Source organism: Lynx canadensis, chromosome B2 (genome assembly GCF_007474595.2).
Source record: "Lynx canadensis isolate LIC74 chromosome B2, mLynCan4.pri.v2, whole genome shotgun sequence".
In the NCBI taxonomy this organism is placed as follows: domain Eukaryota; kingdom Metazoa; phylum Chordata; class Mammalia; order Carnivora; family Felidae; genus Lynx; species Lynx canadensis.
The window spans coordinates 77268649-77291016 of record NC_044307.1 but is presented as its reverse complement, the minus strand read 5'-3'; the positions used below and the strand labels follow the sequence as shown (position 1 = coordinate 77291016).

The following is a 22368-nucleotide window of genomic DNA, read 5'->3' as shown; positions in this document are numbered from 1 at the left end:
AACTTGCAGTTCTACGCTATGTGTATCTGCACATAAAATAAGAATCTAAGGGGTGCCTTAGGTGGCTCAATCAGTTGAGCATCCAGCTCTTGATTTCTGCTCAGATCATGATCCCAAGTTCGTAGAATCAAGCCCTGTGTCTGGCTCCGTGATGAACCTGCTGAAGATTTTCTCTCTCCCTCTGCTTCTCTCCCCTGTGCATGCTCTTTCTTTCTTTCTTTCTTTCTTTCTTTCTTTCTTTCTTTCTTTCTTTCTTTCTTTCTTTCTTTCTTTCTCTCTCTCTCTCTCTTTCTTTCTTTCTTTCTTTCTTTCTTTCCTTTCTCTCTCTCTCTCTCTCTCTCTCTCTCTCTCTCTCTAACAACAAAAAAAAGGAATCCTAGTAATATGAATTTCACCTAGGAGCCAAGAATCTTCCAAACAAAACCTCAAAGCCAGAATTGCCTGTATTACTATTATTATTTTTTGTTAATTGGTGGAATTATAAAGTACAATAAAAGTATGTAGTTACCTCCTTGATCTTCATGCAGAAAAATAAAAAAAAAATTTGAGTGGTTAATATACTAAGTGGGAGTGTCAATTTTTTATAAAATATTTATTTATTTTGAGAGGGAGAGAGAGAGAGAGAGAGAGAGAGAGAGAGCGCTGGAGCGCGCAAGCTCGAGAGCGCAAAGAGGGAAGGAGCAGAGAGAGAGGGAGATAGAGAATCCTAAGCAGGCTCTGCATGGTCAGTGCAGAGCCTGTCAAGGTGCTCGAACCCAAGAACCATGAGATCATGACCTAAGCAGAAATCAAGAGGTGGATGCTTAACCGATTGAGCCACCCAGATGCCCTGGGAGAGTTTATTTGATGTGTATGATGCAAACTTTAGAATAGCAATCAATTATATTTTAAACTTAGAATGTTGCACATTGAAAATGATAAGAACTTACAGGTATGAAAAGATGCAAAAATGTAAAATTTTTGAAGATGAGGCCAGGATTTAACAAAGTTAAGAATGTATCCATTCAAATATAAGGATTCTGATGTGATTAGAAATTAAAGAGGAGATGAATTTTTAGCTGGAAATCATATGAGCCTTGTACTTATAACTAAGTCATTATAGATGGACCCAAGGATGATGACAAATAAACTATTGTATGGAAACAGATCTCCTAGGGTTTTTCCATATCTCAAGATAGAGGAGATCCTTCTGTTAGGAGGTAAAAACAGCTACCTATCTGAAACCAAAAGGAATCATTAGAAAGTTTCGAAATATGTTCAGAATTAATATTTGTATTGATACTGTATTATTTTTAACTTAAATTGTGGGATAAAGTAAATAAATAATTACATTAGTTTTATCAGGAAAAGGATTCATATAAGATATTCAGTTTGGAGGAAATCAAGAATTTTAGTAGGAACCCTGACCTTTAGCAACTGGATTGGAAGTAGCAATATGATATTCTTTTATAAGAAAAACCTGTTTTGCTGTCCCACTGAAATAGCCCAGGAGTAATTTGACCCCATGAGACACTCTAATGTCCAGGATGATATGATCTCTAATACCATTTCCACTGAAAGAGCATCAAGGGTCCTTTGCAGAAATGGCTGATTCCATGTCTGAGGCTAAAAGGCACAAGTAAACATAAGAAATTAGGCAATGTATATAACATGAATCTGGGGAAGTGGCCAAAATCATCATTTTCCTCTTAAGAGTATGGAATCATGGACACAACAACTGTAAGTAGGATTTTAGGCATCCTATAAGGTCAAAAACAAGAATCTAGGCAGCTTCCTGAGCTAAATCACTGGTAATAAATGAGGTTATTAGCATTAAAACAAGCGGCAAGTGGTCTTCCAATCACTATGGTGAGTGACTGAGATCCTAAGTAATCTCTTGAGATTGCTCATGATGGTTCCAATACTTGGAGGGCATATATGCTGTCTTTATCAGGTACTTATTTATTTGTTTATTTATCTATTTATTTAAATTTATTGATTAAAAAATGTTTAATGTTTATTATATTTTTTGTGACAGAGAGAGATAGAGCTCAAGTGGGGGAGGGACAGAGAGAGAGGGAGACACAGAATCTGAAGCAGGTTCCAGGCTCCAAGCTGTCAGCACAGAGCCTGACACAGGGCTCGAACCCACAAACTGTGACATCATGACCTGAGCCAAAGTCAGTTGCTTAACTGAGTCAACCAGGCATACCCAGATACTTTTTTTTAAAAGATTTTATTATTAAGTAATCTCTACACCCAATATGGGGCTCGAATTTACAACCCCAAGATCAAGAGTCACATGCTCCACCCACTGAGCTAGCCAGGCATCCCTTCATCAGATACTTCTATTCTAACTTCCTTTTCAGAAAAACCATGAGCTTTTTGTGCAATGGACCTTTTGCTAGTCTGGTGAAACCTAGAGACTCTTCTCAGAGTAATATTTTTAAATGGATAAAATAAAATAAATTGGATTACAAAGGAAACTAATGAAATACAGTTATAAAAATATTTTTAAAATTTGTGATATAATCATATATTCTTTGTTAACACATTGAGTAACAAAAAGCATATTTAAAATCTTCTTTTTTTTTTTTTTTTTGGATAGAGAGAGGGCACAAGTGAGCAAAGGGCAGAGAGAGGGAATCTCACAAGGGGAAGAGAGAGAGAGAGTTTTTCCCAAGTTGACCTATAGAGTCTATGCAGTTACAATCAATATCCCAGACAAGTTATTTTGTAGATATTAAAAAACTGATTCTGAAGTTTTTATATAGAGACAAAAGACCTGTGACAGCCAAAACAATATTGAAGGAGAAGAGGAAAGTTGGAGCACTGACACTATCTGACTTCAATACTTACTCAACAGCTACAGTAATCAAGAGAGTATGGTATTGGTGAGAGAATTGACACATAGATCGACAGAACAGGATAGAGATCCCAGAAATAGACCCAGATAAATATAGGCAATAGCTCCTTTACAAAAGAGCAAAAACAATATAATGGGGAAAAGGTGGTATTTTCAACAGATGGTGCTGGAACAACTGGATATCTTCATGTAAACAAATAAATCTACACTCTTCACAAAAGTTAACTCAGAATGAGTCATAGATCTAGCTTATAAAACACAAAATTACAAAACTCTTGGGAGATAACATAGGAAAAAATTTTGGATCCCTTTGGGTCTGGTGAAGCCATTTTGTTTTTTTAATTTTTTAAATGTTTATTTATTTATCTTGAGAGAGAGTGCAGTTGTGTGAGTTGGGGAGGGGCAGAGAAAGAGAGGGAGAGAGAGAATGCCAAGCAGGCTTTGCTCTGTCAGCACCCCCAGTGAAATAAAAAACTTCTGTTCTGTGAAAACACTCTCAAAAGAATAAGTAGGGATGCCACAAACTGAAGGAAAATATTTGCAAAAGATACATGTGATAAAGGACTATTGCCCAAGATATACAACGAACTCTTAGAAGTTTAAATAAGAAAACTTAACCTAAAAATGGGCAAATGAGGGGTACCTGGGTGGCTCAGTTGGTGAAGCATCTGACTTGATTTTGGCTCAGGTCATGATCTCATGGTTTGTGGGATAGAGCCCCGGGTCAGGCTCTGCGCTGACAGTGCAGAGAGGGATTCTGTCTCTCCTCTCTCTCTCTGCTCCTCAGCCCACTCACATGCATGCTCTCTTTCTTTCTAAAATAAACATTAAAGAAATAAAAAGTAAAAATGGGCAAATGATCTGAACAGATACCTCACTAACAAATATATATAGATAACAAATAAGTGTATGAAAAGATGCTCCACATCATATGTCATTAGGGAAATGCAAATTAAAACAGCAATGATATACCACTACACGCCTATTAAAATGGCTAAAATGTAGAAATGTGACAACAGCAAATGTTGATAGGGAGGGTATAGCAACAGGAACTCTTTGTTCATTGCTGGTGGAATTATAAACTGGTGTAGTCATTTTGGAAGACATTTGGGCCATTTCTTTAAAAAATAAACATACTTTCACCATATGATCTAGCAATTTCATTACTTGGTATTTTCCCCAAAGAGTCAAAAACCCATGTTCACACAAAAACCTGCACGTGAATGTTTATAGCATCTTTATTCAGAACTGACAAAACTCGGAAGCAACCAAAATGTCCTTCCATAGGTGAATGGATACATAAACTGTGGTACATTCATACAAAGGAATATTATTCAGCCCCCACAAAAAGAAAGAAGCTATTAAACCATGCAAATTCACAGAGGAAACTTTAATACATATTACTAAGGAAAGAGGCTAATCTGAAAAGATTATATACTGTGTGATTCTAACTTTATGACATTCTGGAAAACGCAAAACTGTAAACAGAAAAAGGATCAGTGGTTGCCCTGGGCAGGGGAAGGGAAGTGTAAGTAGAGCACAAAGAATTTTTAGGGTGGGGCACCTGGGTGGCTCAGTCGGTTGGCATCAGACTTCAGCTCAGGTCATGACTTCAACTCAGCTCACAGTCTGAGCTCGAGCCCCGCATTGGGCTCTCTGCTGACAGCTCGGAGCCTGGAGCCTGCTTCAGATTCTGTGTCTCCCTCTGTCTCTGCCCCTCCCCTGCTCATGCTCTGTCTTTCTCTGTCTCAAAAATAAATAAAAACATTAAAAAAAAATTAAAAAAAAAAAGAATTTTTAGGGCAGTGAACCTATTCCGAGATACTACAATGGTAGATATATGATATACATTTGTTAAAATCCACAGAATGTACAACACGAAAAATGAACCCGAATGCAGAGTATAGGCTTTGGGTGATGATGATGTGTCAATGTAGGTTCCTCGATTATGACTAGTGTACCACTCTGATACAGGATGTTGATAATGGGAGAGACTGTACATGTGTGGGGCCAGGGGACATAATGGGAAATCTGCATACCTTCTGCTCAATTTTGCCGTGAACCTATGACTGCTCTAAAAAATAAATTCTGTTTTGTTTTTTTTTTAAAGTTAAAAGGATATCAGTCACAGCTCTCTTTTTTTCAACTTGGCAGCTTAGCCAAGAAAGCGTGTTGTTTTTCCACAGTATCCATAATGATGACTGTAGGGTTTTCATGGAAAGATTTATTTTATTCATGTAATTATGAACAACTGACAGGTAATACGGATAAAGGATATATATTTCTTTTCCAAAGTGAAACAAGAATGGGTTTTCTTTTTTTGTAGAAAAAGTGAAACCTCTGCTTATAGTTCCAGGTACTTTTTAAGATTTCCCTCTTCTGAGTGGTGGAGGAGGGCTCTCCACAATGTTCCCATTCTTGACAAAATCTCTTAAAAATGCCATTATTCAGAGATCTGCTTCTGATAGGGGTGTTGCCTGTATGGTTGTAAAAAAAAAAAAAAAAAAAAAAAAAACCTGCTTCAGGGTAACAGGTGGAGTCTTAGTTACCAGTGCCTTTCTGTGTAGTGAACAATGAGTGATGATGACCCAAAGAGGTTCCTTTTTCATGAAAGTAGAGCAATATGTATGACAAATGTGGCAGGAATGCTGTCTGCATAAGCTTATGAAGTGTTTCTTTTCAGACAGTTTTGTTTGGCAATTTTTCTTCTTTTTCTTTTCTTCTTAAAAAAATCATTTCCCAAACATTCACAGTCTTCATAACTTCTAAAAAGGACCAAAAAAAATTTTTGATGACACCCGCAAGTCCACAGTGAACAAAACGAGGAGATGGCTATTTTAAGGAGATGGCCTATAGTTCCCACCGGTTACTTGCTGAAGGAGAACTTTGAGGTTGCCAGTTCTTTAATGATATGCTTCAAAATGTGAAAAAGAAATGTAATTACTCAAACATCACATATTTGACAAAAAAATGTTTCTAGCCTTTTCCCCAGTAGGAAAAGGATGTGGAGAAGCTGTGTATCATTGTGCTGGGACATTGCATGAGAGCCATAGAGGCCCGGGAATCACAGTGTGCTTTGCTCTCCCAAGGATGTGTGTGGGCCATGCTGCAGAGCAAATTTAAAACTCTTTGTAAGACTCAACAATTATTTAAAAAGAAGCTTGCAGGGTAGACCCCTATGCCATTGCAGAAAAATGAGGATTCTATTTGTTCATTAGGAATCCAGTACTCCAAGGATGGGCCAGGCCACCATCTTGGATCAATCTTTGCTCCCCTACCTTTGGATTTCTAGACTGCTTACTTCATTCTTTTTCTTTTTTCTTTTTCTTTTTTTTTCATTTTTACTTCTACCTTTGGGTCATTCCCTTGCTTTACACACAAGGATGAGTTTTCTGGGGATTTTGTCAGACTGAAACTTATCTTCACAATGTCTCTCAAGTTTCTTCTCATGTTATTGTGTTAATTATTCTTTCTTTTTTTTTTTAATTTTTTTTCAGTGTTTATTTTTGAGAAAGAGAGAGACAGAGCGCAAGCCAGGCAGGGGAGGGGGGCGGTGCAGAGAGAGAAGGAGACACAGAATCACAGAATCCGAAGCAGGCTCCAGGCTCCAAGCTGTTAGCACAGAGACTGACGCAGGACTCGAACTCACGAACTGTGAGATCATGACCTGAGCCAAAGTCGGAGGCTCAACCAACTGAGCCACCCAGGTGCCCCTGTTAATTATTATTTATTTTTCTATTTACTTATTTATTTTTTTAATTTATATCCAAGTTAGCATATAGTGCTATAATGATTTCAGGAGTAGATTCCAGTGATTCATCCCCTATGTATAACCCCAGTGCTCATCCCAACAAGTGTCTTCCCTGATGCCCCTTACCCATTTAGCCCATCCATCCCTCCATCCACAATGCCTCCAGCAACCCTCAGTTTGTTTTCTGTATTTAAGAATCTCATATTCTGTCCCCCTCCTTGTTCTTATATTATTTTTGCTTTCCTTCCCTTATGTTCATCTGTTTTCTATCTTAAAGTCCTCATATGAGTGAAGTCAGATGATATTTGTCTTTCTCTGACTAATTTTGCTTAGCATAATGCCCTCTAGTTCCATCCACATAGTTGCAAATGGCAAGATTTCATTCTTTTTGATTGCTGAGTAACACTCCATTGTATATATATACCACATCGTCTTTATCCATTCATCTGTCGATGGACATTTGGGCTCTTTCCATACTTTGGCTGTTGTTGATAGTGCTGCTATAAATATTGGGGTGCATGCGCCCCTTTGACAGTACACTGGGATCTCTTGGGTAAATACCTAGTAGTGCAATTGCTGGGTCATGGGGTAGTTCTATTTTTAATTTTTTGAGAAATCTACATAGTGTTTTCCAGAGGGGCTGCACCAGCTTGCATTGCCACCAGCAGTGCAAAAGAGATCCTCTTTCTCCGCATCCTTGCCAACATCTATTGTTGCCTGAGTTTGTTTATTTTAGCCATTGTGACTGGTATGAGGCAATATCTCAATGTGGTTTTAATTTGTATTTCCCTGATGATGAGTGATGTTAAGTACTTTTTCATGTGTCTGTTAGCCATCTTGATGTCTTCTTTGGAGAAGTGTCTATTCATGTCTTTTGCTCATTTTTTCACTGGATTATTTGTTTTTTGGGTGTTGAGTTTGAGAAGTTCTTTGTAGATTTTGGACACTAACTCTTTCTCTGATATGTCATTTGCAAATATCTTCTCCCATTCTGTCGGTTGCCTTTTAGTTTTGCTGATTGTTTCCTTTGCTGTGCAGAGGTTTTTATTTTGATGAGGTCCCAATAGTTCATTTTTGCTTTTGTTTCCCTTGCCTCCAGAGACATGTTGAGCAAGAAGTTGCTGCGGCCAAGGTTAAAGATGTTTTTGCCTGCTTTCTCCTCAAGGATTTTGATGGCTTCCTGTCTTCTGTTTAGATCTTTCATCCATTTTGAGTTTATTTTTTTGTATGGTATAAGAAAGTGGTCCAGGTTCATTTTTCTGCATGTTGCTGTCCAGTTCTCCCAACACCATTTGCTGAAAAGACTGTCTTTATCCATTGGGTGCTCTTTCCTGCTTTGTCAAAGATTAGTTGGCCATATGTTTGTGGGTCCATTTCTAGGTTCACTGTTCTGTTCCATTGATCTGAGTGTCTGTTTTTGTGCCAGTACCATACTATCTTGATGATTACAGCTTTGTAATACATCTTGAAGTCCAGGATTGTGATGCCTCCAGCTTTGGTTCTTTTTCAGGATTGCTTTGGCTCATTGGGGTCTTTTCTGGCTCCATACAATACAATTTTAGGATTGATTGTTCTAGTTCTGTGAAGAATGCTGTTGTTATTCAGATTCAGATTGTGATTGCATTGAATATGTAGATTGCTTTGGGTAGTATTGACATTTTAACAATATTTGTTCTTCCAATCAATGAGCATGGAGTATTTTTCCCATTTTTTTGTGTCTTCGTCAATTTCTTTCATAAACTTTCTATAGTTTTCAGTGTATAGATTTTCCACCTCTTAGATTTATTTCTAGGTATTTTATGGTTTTTGGTGCAATTGTAAATGGTATCAATTCCTTGATTTCTCTTTCTGTTGCTTCATTGTTGGTGTATAGGAATACAATCAATTTCTGTGCATTGATTTTATATCCTGCGACTTTGGTGAATTCATGGATCAGTTCTAGCAGTTTGTTGGTGGAATCTTTTGGGTTTTCCATATAGAGTATCATGTTGTCTGCGAAGATTGAAAGTTTGACTTCCTCCTTGCTGATTTGGATGCCTTTTATTTCTTTGTGTTGTCTGATTGCAGAGGCTAACTGATTGCAGAGGCTAAGACTTCCAATACTATGTTGAATAATAGTGGCGAGAGTACACATCCCTGCCTTGTTCCTGACCATAGGGGGAAAGCTCTCAGTTTTTCCCCATTGAAGATGATATTAGAGTTGGGGCTTCCATATATGGCTTTTATGATCTTGAGGTACGATCCTTTCATCCCTACATTCTTGAGGGTTTTTATCAAGAAAGGATGCTGTATTTTGTCAAATGCTTTCTCTGCAACTTTTGAGAGGATCATTTGGTTCTTGTCCTTTCTTTCATTGATGTGATGTGTCACATTGATTGTTTTGTAGATATTGAGCCAGCCCTTCATCCCAGGTATAAGTCCCACTTGGTTGTGAATAATTCTTTTAATGTATTCTTGGATCTGGTTGGCTAGTATCTTGTTGAGGATTTTTGCATCCATGTTCATCAGGAAAATTGGTCTATAGTTCTCCTTTTTAGTGGGGTCTTTGTCTGGTTTTGGAATCAAGGTAGTGCTGGCTTCATAGAATGAGTTTGGAAGTTTTCCTTCCATTTCTATTTTTTGGAACAGCTTCAAAAGAATAGGTGTCAACCTTCTTTTTAACGTTTGGCAGAATTCCCCTGGAAAGCCATTTGGCCCTGGACTCTTATTTTTTGGGAGCTTTTGGTTACTAATTCAATTTCCTTACTGGTTATGGATCTGTTCAAATTTTCTATTTCTTTTTGTTTCAGTTTTGGTAGTTTATATGTTTCTAGCAATTTGTCCATTTCTTCTAGATTGCCCATTTTATTGGCATATAATTGCTCATAATATTCTCTTATTATTGTTTGTATTTCTGCTGTGTTGGTTGTGATCTCTCTTCTTTCATTCTTGATTTTATTTATTTGGGTCCTTTCCTTTTTCTTTTTGATCAAACTGGCTAGTGGTTTGTCAATTTTGTTAATTCTTTCAAAGAACCAGCTCCTGGTTTCGTTGATCTGTTCTACTGGTTTTTTTATTTCAATAGCATTGATTTCTGCTCTAATCTTTATTAGTTCCTGTCTTCTGCTAGTTTTGGGTCTTATTTGCTGTTCTTTTTCCAGGTCTTTAAGGTGTAACGTTAGGTTGTGTATCTGAGACCTTACTTCTTTAGGAAGGCCTATAGTGCTATACACTTTTCTCTTATGATCACCTTTGCTGTGTCCCAGAGGTTTGGGGCTGTGGTGTTATCATTTTCATTGGCTTCCGTGTGCTTTTTTTTTCTTTATTTTTTAATTAAAAAAATAAATTTTTTAAAAGTTTATTTATTTTGAGAGGGACAAAGACAGCACAAGTGGGGGAGCGGCAGAGAGAGGGGGAAACAGAGAATCCTGAGCAGGCTCCGCACCATCAGCACAGAGCCTGATGCAGAGCTCAGACTCACGAAACTGTTAGATCATGACCTGCACTGAAATCAAGAGTCAGACACTTAAACAACTGAGCCACCCAGGTGCTCCCCGCCCCGCGCCTCTGGCTTCCAGGTACTTTTTAATTTCCTCTTTAACTTCTTGGTTAGCCCATGCATTATTTAGTAGGATGTTCTTTATTTAGTCTCGAAGTATTTGTTATTTTTCCAAGTTTTTTCTTGTTGTTGATTTTGAGTTTTATAATGTTGTGGTCTGAAAATATGCATGGTGTGATCTCAATATTTTTGTACTTGTTAAAGACTGACTTGTGTCCCAGTATGTGATCTATTCTGGAGAATGTTCCATGTGCACTTGAGAAGAATGTATATTCTGCTGCTTTCGGATGAAATGTTCTAATATATGTTAAGTCCATCCAGTTCAGTGTGTCATTCAAAGCATTGTTTCCTTGTTGATTTTCTGTTTAGATGATCTGTCCATTGTTGTAAGTGGGGTGTTAAAGTCCCCTACTATTATGGTATTATTGTCAATGAGTTTCTGTATGTTTGTGAGTAATTCATTTATATATTTGGGTGCTTGCACATTTGGAGCATAAATGTCTACAGTTGTTAGATCTTGGTGGATAAACCCCTGAATTATGATATAATTCCCTTCTTCATATCTTGTTACAGTCTTTATTTTAAAATCTAGGTTATCTGATATAAGTATGACCACTCAGGCTTTCTTTTGGTGACTATTAGCATGATAGGTAGTTCTCCAACCCCTTTTCTTTTCTTTCTTTTTTTTTTCTTTTTTTTGTATTTTGTAACACTGTTTTATTAAGAGTGAACCCTTTTCTAAAAAAAAAAAAAAAAAAAAAAGAGTGAACCCTTTTCGGTATTCCTAAACTGTAAACAATGAGAAACTGAAGTATCAAAGGAACACATCAGGGATTATCTGTAACAGACAGAAACCTTTAAATTTTCTTATTGCCTTTATACAATCAATGTATATTTAAGTAAAACTGAATTCCTTATTAGGCAAACATTTGTGCATACGCTGTCTTCTCTTTATCTTTCTGTGCCTTTATCTCTTGTTTGGCTTTCAGCAGTTCTGCCTGGATAGATTTATCTTCCCTGCTCTCTCCTGAGCTTTCTTAAGATCAGCTAAAACTTGATCGTATTCTTTTAATCCTTGCCATCCGTGAACTCTATGGTACAATGCTTTCATATTTGATGGGTCTATTTCAAGAGCCTCCAAACAACTGTCAGTTGCTCCCTGCCAATTTGACATCTTCAGTTTACAAGCACCAATATTCAGAACACAGCCTAAAGCTGTAGGTTGCAACTTCGATCTATCTGCTTTCTCAATAACAGCCTTTGAACCTTCCACGTATCTTAAAACCTTTGTATATATTTTAATGGCCATCTCCCAGTTCTAGGATTTGAAAAAAGTATTTCCAATATTTTTTAAGTTTTCTGTTATTAGTAAAAATTTATCTACATCTTTTAAGTCTCTATCTGCTTCCTCAGGGAAATCTGGATGACTGTCACCAGAGCCATATTTTGGGAATATGCCCCAGTCATCCCCTTTCTTCAATTTCTTCATTTTGCAATAACACACAATTTGGCAGGTTTTCCAGCTTTCACTTATACATTTTCCGGTATCCTTACCACACCCATTCCTTTAATTATGTGACCAAATACCACATGTTTCCTATCCAAATGAGGAGTCAGAACTGTTGTGATAAAGAACTGAGAACCATTTGTATTGCAGCCTGCATTTGCCATGCTCAGTAAGCCTTCCTGGTCATGCTTATAATAGAAATTTTCATATTCAAGTTTTCCACCATAAATACTTTCTCTGCCTGTCCCATTTTGATTTGAGAAGTCTCTACCCGGAATCATAAATTTCTTAGTAATTCGATGGAAAGGACATCCTTTGAAATGGAGAGGTTCCCCAGTGGTGGGTCCAATGCCTTTTTCTCTGTACACAATGCACGAAAATTTTCTGCAGTTTTCAGTACAATATCTGCAAACAATTCTTTAAAAAAAATTTTTTTTTCAACGTTTTTATTTATTTTTGGGACAGAGAGAGACAGAGCATGAACGGGGGAGGGGCAGAGAGAGAGGGAGACACAGAATCGGAAACAGGCTCCAGGCTCTGAGCCATCAGCCCAGAGCCTGACGCGGGGCTCGAACTCCCGGACCGCGAGATCACGACCTGGCTGAAGTCGGACGCTTAACCGACTGCGCCACCCAGGCGCCCCTCTGCAAACAATTCTAAGACAATTCACCCAACTCGCTCCCCTCCAATGTCCATGTCAAAGAAGACTCAGGGGTTATTGGGGTTGGAGGGCTTAGTTTGGGGGGGGGGATTGGTTAGACATATTGAATTGCAGATGCATTTGGAAGCAAACTCAGAGAACCTCCTCCATCCCCTTGCTTTCAATCTGAAGGTGTCTTTAGGTCTAAAGTGGGTCTCTTGTAAATAGCATATAGATGGATCTTGTTTTCTCATCCATTCTGTTAACCTATATCTTTTGATTGGAGGTTTCAGTCCACTGATATTTAGAGTGAGAACTGAAAGGTATGAATTTATTGCTATTATGTTGCCTGTAGAGTTGGAGTTTCTGGTGGTGTTCTCTGGTTCTTTCTAGTCTTTGTTGCTTTTGGTCTTTTTTTTTTTCCCTGTCTTTTCTCCCCTGAGAGATTCCCCCTTAAAATTTCTTGCAGGGCTGGTTTAGTGGTCACGAACTCCTTTAGTTTTTGTTTGGGAAAATTCTTATCTCTTCTATTTTGAATGACAGCCTTGCTAGATAAAGAATTCTTGGCTGCATATTTTTCCAGTTCAGCACATTGAATATATCCTGCCACTCCTCTCTAGCCTGCCAAGTTTCTGTGGATAGGTCTGCTGCAAACCTGATCTGGCTTCCCTTGTAGGTTAAGGACTTTTTTTTCCCCTTGCTGCTTTCATGATTTTTTTCCTTGCCTGACTATTTTGTGAATTTGACTATGATATGCCTTGTTGATGTCGGTTTTTGTTGAATCTAATGGGAGTTCTCTGTGCTTCCTGGATTTTGATGTCTGTGTCTTTCCCTAGGTCAGAAAAGTTTTCTGCTATGATTTTCTCACAGAAACCTTCTACCCCTTTTTATCTTTTTTCATTTCCTGGGACCCTTATGATTCAGATGTTATTCCTTTTTAATGAGTCACTGAGTTCTCTACTTCTTATATTATGCTCTTTTGCCTTAGTTTCCTTCTTTTTCTCTGCTTCATTATTCTCCATAAATTTGTCTTCTACATCGCTGACTTACTTCATCCATCCTTGCCACTGTGGCATCCATTAGGATTGCAGCTCAGTTATAGCATTTTTATTTTCATCCTGACTAGATTTTTACTTCTTTTATCTCCACAGAAAGGGATTCTATGCTTTCTTTAACTCCAGCTAGTATTCTTTTTATTGTGATTCTAAATTCTGGTTTAGACATCTTGTCCGTTATCTGTGTTAAGTCCCTGGCTGTTATTTTTTCCTGTTCTTTCCTTAGGGATGAATTCCTTCATTTCATCATTTTGAAGGAAGGAAAAGACTGCCAAGTTCTGTAGTTAAAGTTGTGCAGATTTGTGTTAATCCTCAAATCAGTTTTCTAGGTGTGCAAGATGGTTTGGCCTTGATCTAGCTGCATTTCAGCAACAAGACAGGCAAAAAAAAGTTCCATTCTTCTCCACCATCTTGGCCCCTCCATTAATTATTATTTCTAATAAAAACTACCTTTTATTTGTGTCATGACTTTTTTTTTCTTTTTTTAATATATATTTTTAAAATTTATTTATTTTTGACAGAGAGAGAGACAGAACGTGAGCAGGGTAGGGGCAGAGAGAGACAGAAACACAGATCTGAAGCAGGTTCCAGGCTCTGAGCTGTTAGCACAGAGCCCGATGCAGGGCTGAAACTCATGAACCATGAGATCATGACCTGAGCCGAAGTCAGCCGCTTAACTGAGCCACCCAGGTGCCCCATGACTTTTTTTTTCTCCCAGGAACCTAGAAATTTGGAAGAGTATAACCAGTTGTGGGAAAACCCATGTACTGTTTGTATTTTTTCTTTAAAATATAGCCACATATGTTTTAAAACATAGCTACATAGATTTTCTTTAAAACATAATTATGTAAGTTTTAAAGAAAAAATAAAAAAATACATATAAGTTCTTTATATATTTTGGATACCAACTCTTTATCTGATATGTCATCTGGAAATATTTTCTCCCATTCCATAGGTTGCCTTTACTTTTGTTGATTGTTTCCTTCACTGTGCAGAAGATTTTTATTTTGATGAAGTCCTGCCACTCTGGACAACAGTATGGAGGTTCCTCAAAAAGTTAAAAATAGAACTACTCTACAGTCTAGCAATTGCACCACTGTGTATTTACTCAAAGAATACAAAAATACTAATTCAGAGAGATACATGCATCCCCATGTTTATAACAGCATTATCTACAGTAGCCAAACTATGGAAACAGCCCAAGTGTCCGTCGACTGATGAATGGGTAAAGGCAATATGCTACCAGTGGTGCCTGGGTGGCTCAATTGGTTAAGTGTCAGACTTCAGCTCAGGTCATGATCTCATGGTTCGTGAGTTCAAATCCTGTGTCAGGCTCTGTGCTGACAGCTCGGAGCCTAGAGCCTGCTTTGGATTCTGTGTCTCCCTCTCTCTCTCCCCCTCCTCCTCTTGCACTCTGTCTCTTTCTCTCTCAAAAATAAACATTAAAAAAATAAAAAGAAAAGAGAAAATGTGGTACATATATACAATGGAATATTAGCCACAAAAAAGAATGAAATCTTGTCATTTGCAACAACATGCATGGAGCTAGAGAGTATTATGCTAAATGAGAGAAGTCAGTCAGAGGAAGACAAATACCATTTGATTTCACTCATATGTGGAATTTAAGAAACAAAGCAAATGAGCCAAGGGAAAAAAGAGAGAGATGCAAACCAAGAAAGAGACTCTTAACTGTAGAGAACAAACTGTTGGTTGCCAGAGGGGAGGTGGGTGGAGGCATGGGGTAAATAGGTGATGGGGATTAAGGAGTGCACTAGTGATGGTGAGCACTGGGTGTTGAGTCACTAAATTCTATACGTGAAACAAATACTACACTGTATGTTAACTAACTGGAATTTAAATAAAACCTTTAAAAAAAGACGAATTTTTTAAACTAAGAAAAATGATGGGGGGCAAGCTTTTAAGAAGCACCGTCTCCAAACCACCAAGTCTTGTGGTGGACAATTTATCTTTACTGTTTTGTGAATTTTCACAGTCGTCTTTTTAAAGTTGAGGATAATAAATCACAGAGAGATGAAACACTTTGTTTAGTTCAGCTTTGCCAGGTCTGTCTGGCTATCTAACCTTGGTGACTCAAAATTGTATGTATTTTTTATCTCTTCCGAATGAAAAAGCATACTATCTGAAACCTTGGGCAAGACTCGGTTCTCCTGTGGTTTAATTTCTCATTTTACATAAGAAGAAATGATGTAATAATCCACTCTCCAAAGCTTACAAAACAGGTTCCTGAGAGATTGCCATATAGTGACATGGTAGTTGGTGATGCAGGCCTAGGAGCAGGGCTTCCCTGAGGACAGAGGAAGAGCTGGAAGTACACACCCTACCCCTATAAATGATTGACAGGGAAATGGTAGAGGAAGTGGTAGGTACTAACTGGAGCTGGAGGAACAATTCTGTGGGGAGCTGAGCCTTCTCCACTCCCATTTAAGAGTAGCAGGTTGACATGAAGGACAGACAGACATTAGTACACCTGAGCTTTCCCCTTCCCTTTTCAGAATAAGGAACATAGGTCACAAGGGCAACCTGCAACAGCCAGCATCCATCTGGTCCTTCCCATGTGCCTAGCACTATACATCAACCTATTAAATCTCATTTAATGGCTGCAACAACCTTATGAAGGGTTTTGTTATCTCTGTTTTACAGAAGAGGCAACTGAGGATTTGAGAGTATAAGTGTCTTGCTCAAGATCACAAAGCTGGTAGGTAAAGAAATAACCTTGGTTTCAATTGCTAACACATTTGTATCATTTCCATAGACTTCTGTGTGTTTTTACAAAATTGTTTACCCTGGATTTCCTTTAGCTGGGAGGCTTTTAGGTTGAGAAGCTTTAAAATAGGTCATGGGGTGCCTGGCTCAGTTGGTGGAGCATACGACTCTTGATCTTGGGGTTGTGAATTCGAGCCCTACATTGAGTATGGAGATTACTTAAAAAATATAAAATCTTTAAAATAAGTCATGAATGTTATGAGAAACTTAATCCCATTTTCATTAGAATTACTAATATAAAGTTAACCTGATCTTAGAGACTCACCTCTTTTACCCCCAAACTGGTCCAGAATCAATCCACAGTTATCTTTCCATTGCCTATCAGTTCAGGCCTTTAAAAAAGTGTGATAAATTTCATTTTGTCATGGTATATAATCTCTTGGATTCTGTTTGATAGTATTTTGTTGAGAATTTTTATGTCTATATTCATAAGAGATATTGGTTTGTAGTTTTCTTCTCTTGTCATGTTTTTGTCTGGTTGCGATATCAGGGTAATGTTGACCTTATAGATTGAACTGGGAAATTTTCATACTTCTATTTTTTAGGAGAATTTGTGAAGAATTCATGTTAATTTCACTTTAAATATTTGGGAGAATTCATTAGTGAAGCCATCTGAGTCTAGGCTTTTCTTTGTGGGAAGATTTTTTTTTTTTAATCTTTTTTTAACGTTTATTCATTTTTGAGAGACAGAGAGAGACAGAGGCATGAGCAGGGAAGGGGCAGAGAGAAGGAGACACAGAATCCGAAATAAGCTCCAGGCCCCTAGCTCTCAGCACAGAGCCTGACGCGGTGCTCAAACCCATGAACTGTGAGATCCTGACCTGAGTCAAAGTCGGACGCTCAACCAACTGAGCCCCCAGGTGCCCCGGGAAGATTTTTATTATTAATTCAATCTCTTAACTTCCTATTGATCTATTCAGATTTTCTTTTATTTTTTTTCTTGAGTCAGTTTCAGTAGTTTGTACCTTTTTGGGAATTTCTCCATTTCATCTAGGTTATGTAATTTGTTGGCATGTAATTATGATTCTTTTCTTTGTATAAGGTTGAGAGTAATGTCCTTTCTTTCATTCCATATTTAAGGAACTAATTTCAGTTTTTTATTTTTATTTCTTACTTTTTTTGGTCATTCTAGCTAATGGTTTGTCATTTTTTGGATCTTTTAGAAGAACTTAAAAGATTTTTTTCTATTAGTTTTTTATTTTCTATTTCACTTATTTCCACTCTTCATTATTTTCTTCTTTATCCTTGCTTTAGGCTTAGTTTGCATTTATTTTCCTAGTTTCTTAAGTTAAAACATTAAGTTATTGATTTAACACAGGCATGCACAGCTATAAATTTACCTGTATACACTGCTTTCACTGCATCTCATTTTTACTGTTTCATGACCATTAATCTCAGCATACTTAATAATTTCTTTTATGATTTCTTCTTTGACCTATTGGTTATATAGGAGTATGATGCTTAATTTTCATGTATTTATGAATTTCCCATATTTTCTTTATTTATTGACTTCTAATTTTATTCCATTGTGGTTGGAGGACATGCTTTGTATGACTGAAATCTTTGTGAATGTATGGAGGCTTGTTTTATGACCTAGCATATGATCTATCCTGGAGAATATCCTGTGTGTGTCTGAAAAGAATGTATATTCTGTTGGGGTGCCTGGGTAGCTCAGTCAGTTAAGTGTCTGACTCTTGGTTTTGGCTCAGGTCATAATCTCATGGTTTGTGAGTTTCAGCTCCACATCAAGCTCTGCACTGGTGGTATGGAGCCTGCTTGGGATTCTTTCTCTCTCCCCTCTCTCCCTCTGCCCCAACCCCACTTGTTCTCTCTCTCAAAATAAATAAATAAGCTTAAAAAAAATGTACATCCTATTGTTGTTGGGTGGAGTGTTATTTATTTTTTTTTTTATTTTTATTTTTTTAATATATATATATATGAAATTTATTGACAAATTGGTTTCCATACAACACCCAGTGCTCATCCCAAAAGGTGCCCTCCTCAATACCCATCACCCACCCTCCCCTCCCTCCCACCCCCCATCAACCCTCAGTTTGTTCTCAGTTTTTAACAGTCTCTTATGCTTTGGCTCTCTCCCACTCTAACCTCTTTTTTTTTTTTTTCCTTCCCCTCCCCCATGGGTTCCTGTTGAGTTTCTCAGGATCCACATAAGAGTGAAACCATATGGTATCTGTCTTTCTCTGTATGGCTTATTTCACTTAGCATTACACTCTCCAGTTCCATCCACGTTGCTACAAAAGGCCATATTTCATTTTTTCTCATTGCTACGTAGTATTCCATTGTGTATATAAACCACAATTTCTTTATCCATTCATCAGTTGATGGACATTTAGGCTCTTTCCATAATTTGGCTATTGTTGAGAGTGCTGCTATGAACATTGGGGTACAAGTGCCCCTATGCATCAGTACTCCTGTATCCCTTGGGTAAATTCCTAGCAGTGCTATTGCTGGGTCATAGGGTAGGTCTATTTTTAATTTTCTGAGGAACCTCCACACTGCTTTCCAGAGCGGCTGCACCAATTTGCATTCCCACCAACAGTGCAAGAGGGTTCCCGTTTCTCCACATCCTCTCCAGCATCTATAGTCTCCTGATTTGTTCATTTTGGCCACTCTGACTGGCGTGAGGTGATACCTGAGTGTGGTTTTGATTTGTATTTCCCTGATAAGGAGTGACGCTGAACATCTTTTCATGTGCCTGTTGGCCATCTGGATGTCTTCTTTAGAGAAGTGTCTATTCATGTTTTCTGCCCATTTCTTCACTGGGTTATTTGTTTTTCGGGTGTGGAGTTTGGTGAGCTCTTTATAGATTTTAGATACTAGCCCTTTGTCCGATATGTCATTTGCAAATATCTTTTCCCATTCCGTTGGTTGCCTTTTAGATTTGTTGGTTGTTTCCTTTGCTGTGCAGAAGCTTTTTATCTTCATAAGGTCCCAGTAATTCACTTTTGCTTTTAATTCCCTTGCCTTTGGGGATGTGTCGAGTAAGAGATTGCTACGGCTAAGGTCAGAGAGGTCTTTTCCTGCTTTCTCCTCTAGGGTTTTGATGGTTTCCTGTCTCACATTTAGGTCCTTTATCCATTTTGAGTTTATTTTTGTAAATGGTGTGAGAAAGTGGTCTAGTTTCAACCTTCTGCATGTTGCTGTCCAGTTCTCCCAGCACCATTTGTTAAAGAGGCTGTCTTTTTTCCATTGGATGTTCTTTCCTGCTTTGTCAAAGATGAGTTGACCATACGTTTGTGGGTCTAGTTCTGGGGTTTCTATTCTATTCCATTGGTCTATGTGTATGTTTTTGTGCCAGGGTGGAGTGTTATTTAAATGTCTGTTATGTCTAGTTGGTTTATGGTGTTTTCAGGTCTTCTGTTTCCTTTTTGATCTTCTGCCTAGTTGTACTATTCATTTTTGAAGTCTCCAATTGTTACTGTTGAATTGACCATTTCTCCTTGCAGTTTTGTAACTTTTTACTTCACACATTTTTAGGTTTTGTTATTATATGCATACATGCTTATAACTGTCATTTATTTCTGATAAATTTACCCTTTTATTACTATAAAATGTTTTTTTGTCTTACAGTCTATTTTGTCTGATATTAGTACAGCCACTCCAGGTTTTTGGATACTCCATACTCTATGCATATATCTCTTTTCTCATCCTTTTATTTTCAACTTATTCTTGTCTTTTAATCTAAAATTTGTCTTCTGTGGATGGCATATAGTTGGATCATGGATTTTTTTCCTCCATTCTTCCAAATCCTGCCTTTATATTTAATCTAATAACCAGTTTGGTAGGATTCATATCTGTCATTGTGCTCTTTGTTTTGTATATTTATTATATCTTTCTTGTTCCTTTGTCCTTCCATTACTACCTTCATTTTTGTTGTTTTCAATTTTTTAAAATTATTTTAGAAAGAGAGTGTGTGTGAGTTGGGGAAAGGGGCAGAGGAAGAGAGAGAGAGAATCCCAAGTAGGCTCCATGCTCAGCATGGAGGCCTGACTCAGGCCATGACCCTGGGATCATGACCTGAGATGAAATTGAAAGCTAGATGCTCAACGGACTGAGCCATCCAGGAACGCGTTGACATTTTCTAGTGTACCATTTTAATATCTCCTCATTTTTAAATTCCATTTGTGAATTATTTTCTGTCAGTTCAGAGCCAGATGTAGGGCTTGATCTCATGAACCATGAGATCGTGACCTGAGCTGAAATCAAAAGTCAGACGCTTAACCTATTGAGCCACCCATGTGCCTCATGTTTTTGTCTTTTAATAGTTTGACTATGATGTGTCAAGTGTGGATCTAATTGGAGTTTCTTGAGCTTCTTGGATATGTTGATTTTTGGTTTTCATCAAATTTGAGAAATTTTGTCCCTTATTTCTTCAAATAGACTTTCTATCCCCTCTTCTCTTTCTTTCAGGTGCTCTCATCCTGTGAATGCCATTACACTTAATCATGTCTCATAAGTCTTTGAGACACTGTTTATTATTTTTCATCATTGTATTTTCTTTCTGTTCCTCAGACTAGATAGTTTCTATTAACCCATCTTTAAGTTTGTTGATACTTTTTGCAGCCAACTCAGATTTGTTGTTGAGCTCTTCTACTGATTTTTCATTTCAGTTATTGTGCTTTTCAGTTCCAGAACTTCTTTTTGGTTTTGTTATTTATTTATTTTGAATAATTGCTATTTATTGGTATTATTTATCCAATGAGATGTTGTTCTCATATGTTCTTTTAGTTTTTTAGTTCTATGAATGTATTTATAATAGATGATTTAAAGGTTTTGTCTAATAAGTCCAACATTTGAGCCCCATCAAGGACAGTTTCCATTAGCTGTTTTTTTATCCTCTTGGTATGGACCATACTTTCCTATTTCTTTGCATGTCTTATAAACTTTTAAACAAATACTGGACATTTAAGATAATATAATATGGTAACTTTGAAAATGAGACCATCCCTTCCACCAACCAGGGTTTGTTGTTGTTTGTGGTTGTGATGGTGATTGTTGTTGCTGTTTATTTTCTGAACTAATTCTCTAAAGACTTTCCTGAACTAATTGTGTAAAGTGTATATTCTCTGTTGTATATGGCCACTGAAGTTTTTGCTCAGTTAACTTAATGATCAGCTAATGATTGGACAGAAATATCCTTAAATGCCTTGAACTGGAAAGTCTCCTAGCCTTTGCTCAGGGTTTTTCTATGCATGTTGGGGCATACTTTCAGCATTCGGATAGGCAGTTTTTGCACCTCTTCCTTTGCCTTCATTTTCTGTTTGTACAGAATCTCAAAGCTAGCCAGAGGTGAAAATATTAGGACCTTCTAAGATCTTTCCTGGCATACTCACATCTCTGCATGTGCATGGCCTTTTAGATTCCCAGGACTATGTTGAGCTTTTCAAAGTCCCTAAGGACTCCTTATTCACTAGCTTCTCCTTTAAAATTTTCCTGACCAGCCTCTTATTTGCCCAACTGTTAGTGCTATCTTAAACAGCTGTGATGTTAAATAATTGCCATGCATTTCTTTTTTTTTTTTTTTGACAAGCACTGTTGGGAAAAGGCTATTCCACTGAGCAAGTGCTGAGTTAGGTCAAAAAAGAAGCCCCATTAGTGGGGATTTCCAGAAAGCTTCCACTTAGGTCATATGATGGCAATTCTTTGGGAATGGAGGTTTTTGGGGAGTGCTAAACCTGTTCTGCCATCTCAGTGACTTCTAGGCTACTGGTGTAACAGCTGCTGTGATTGCAAATCTGTTGGGTTTCAAGACTACTATGGGGATAGGAATAGGACAAATTAAAGATTCCACAATGCATTTTTTTTAAACAGATATTCAGACTTTTTTCTTGAGAAAAGAAGAAAAATTGGATTACTGCAAGCCTTTGGTTAATTTCCAGAATTCTGAAAAAAGCTGATTTTGACAGTTTTACTGGTGCTCTTATTATTTTTATAGAGAACTATATTTGGGGAGCTTGTTTCCTGCCATCATGGAAGTACTTCTCAAGATTTTTTTTTTTGCAACAAAAAGCAATTATACTGAAACTTGTCCAGCAGAGAAACAGAAACTTCCTACTTCCTATGCATCATCCCACACCCCATGTCTATTTGATTTTGTTCATGATAGCTGTCTTTGAAAAACGTTCTGTGGTTTTTTGATCCTTCACTTAATCCTTTAACTCTTAAAGAGAAGGGGCCTTGAACTGTAAATGTCCCCTAAGGTTTGATAATTAAGGATTTTAATAATG

The 22368-nt window shown here is 37.5% G+C and overlaps 1 pseudogene; it reads right to left on the bottom strand.

Moving 5' to 3' along the window:
- Window positions 1–11051: 11051 nt before the first annotated feature.
- The window catches only part of LOC115514957, a 199209-nt pseudogene continuing 187892 nt past the window's right edge, over window positions 11052–22368 (bottom strand).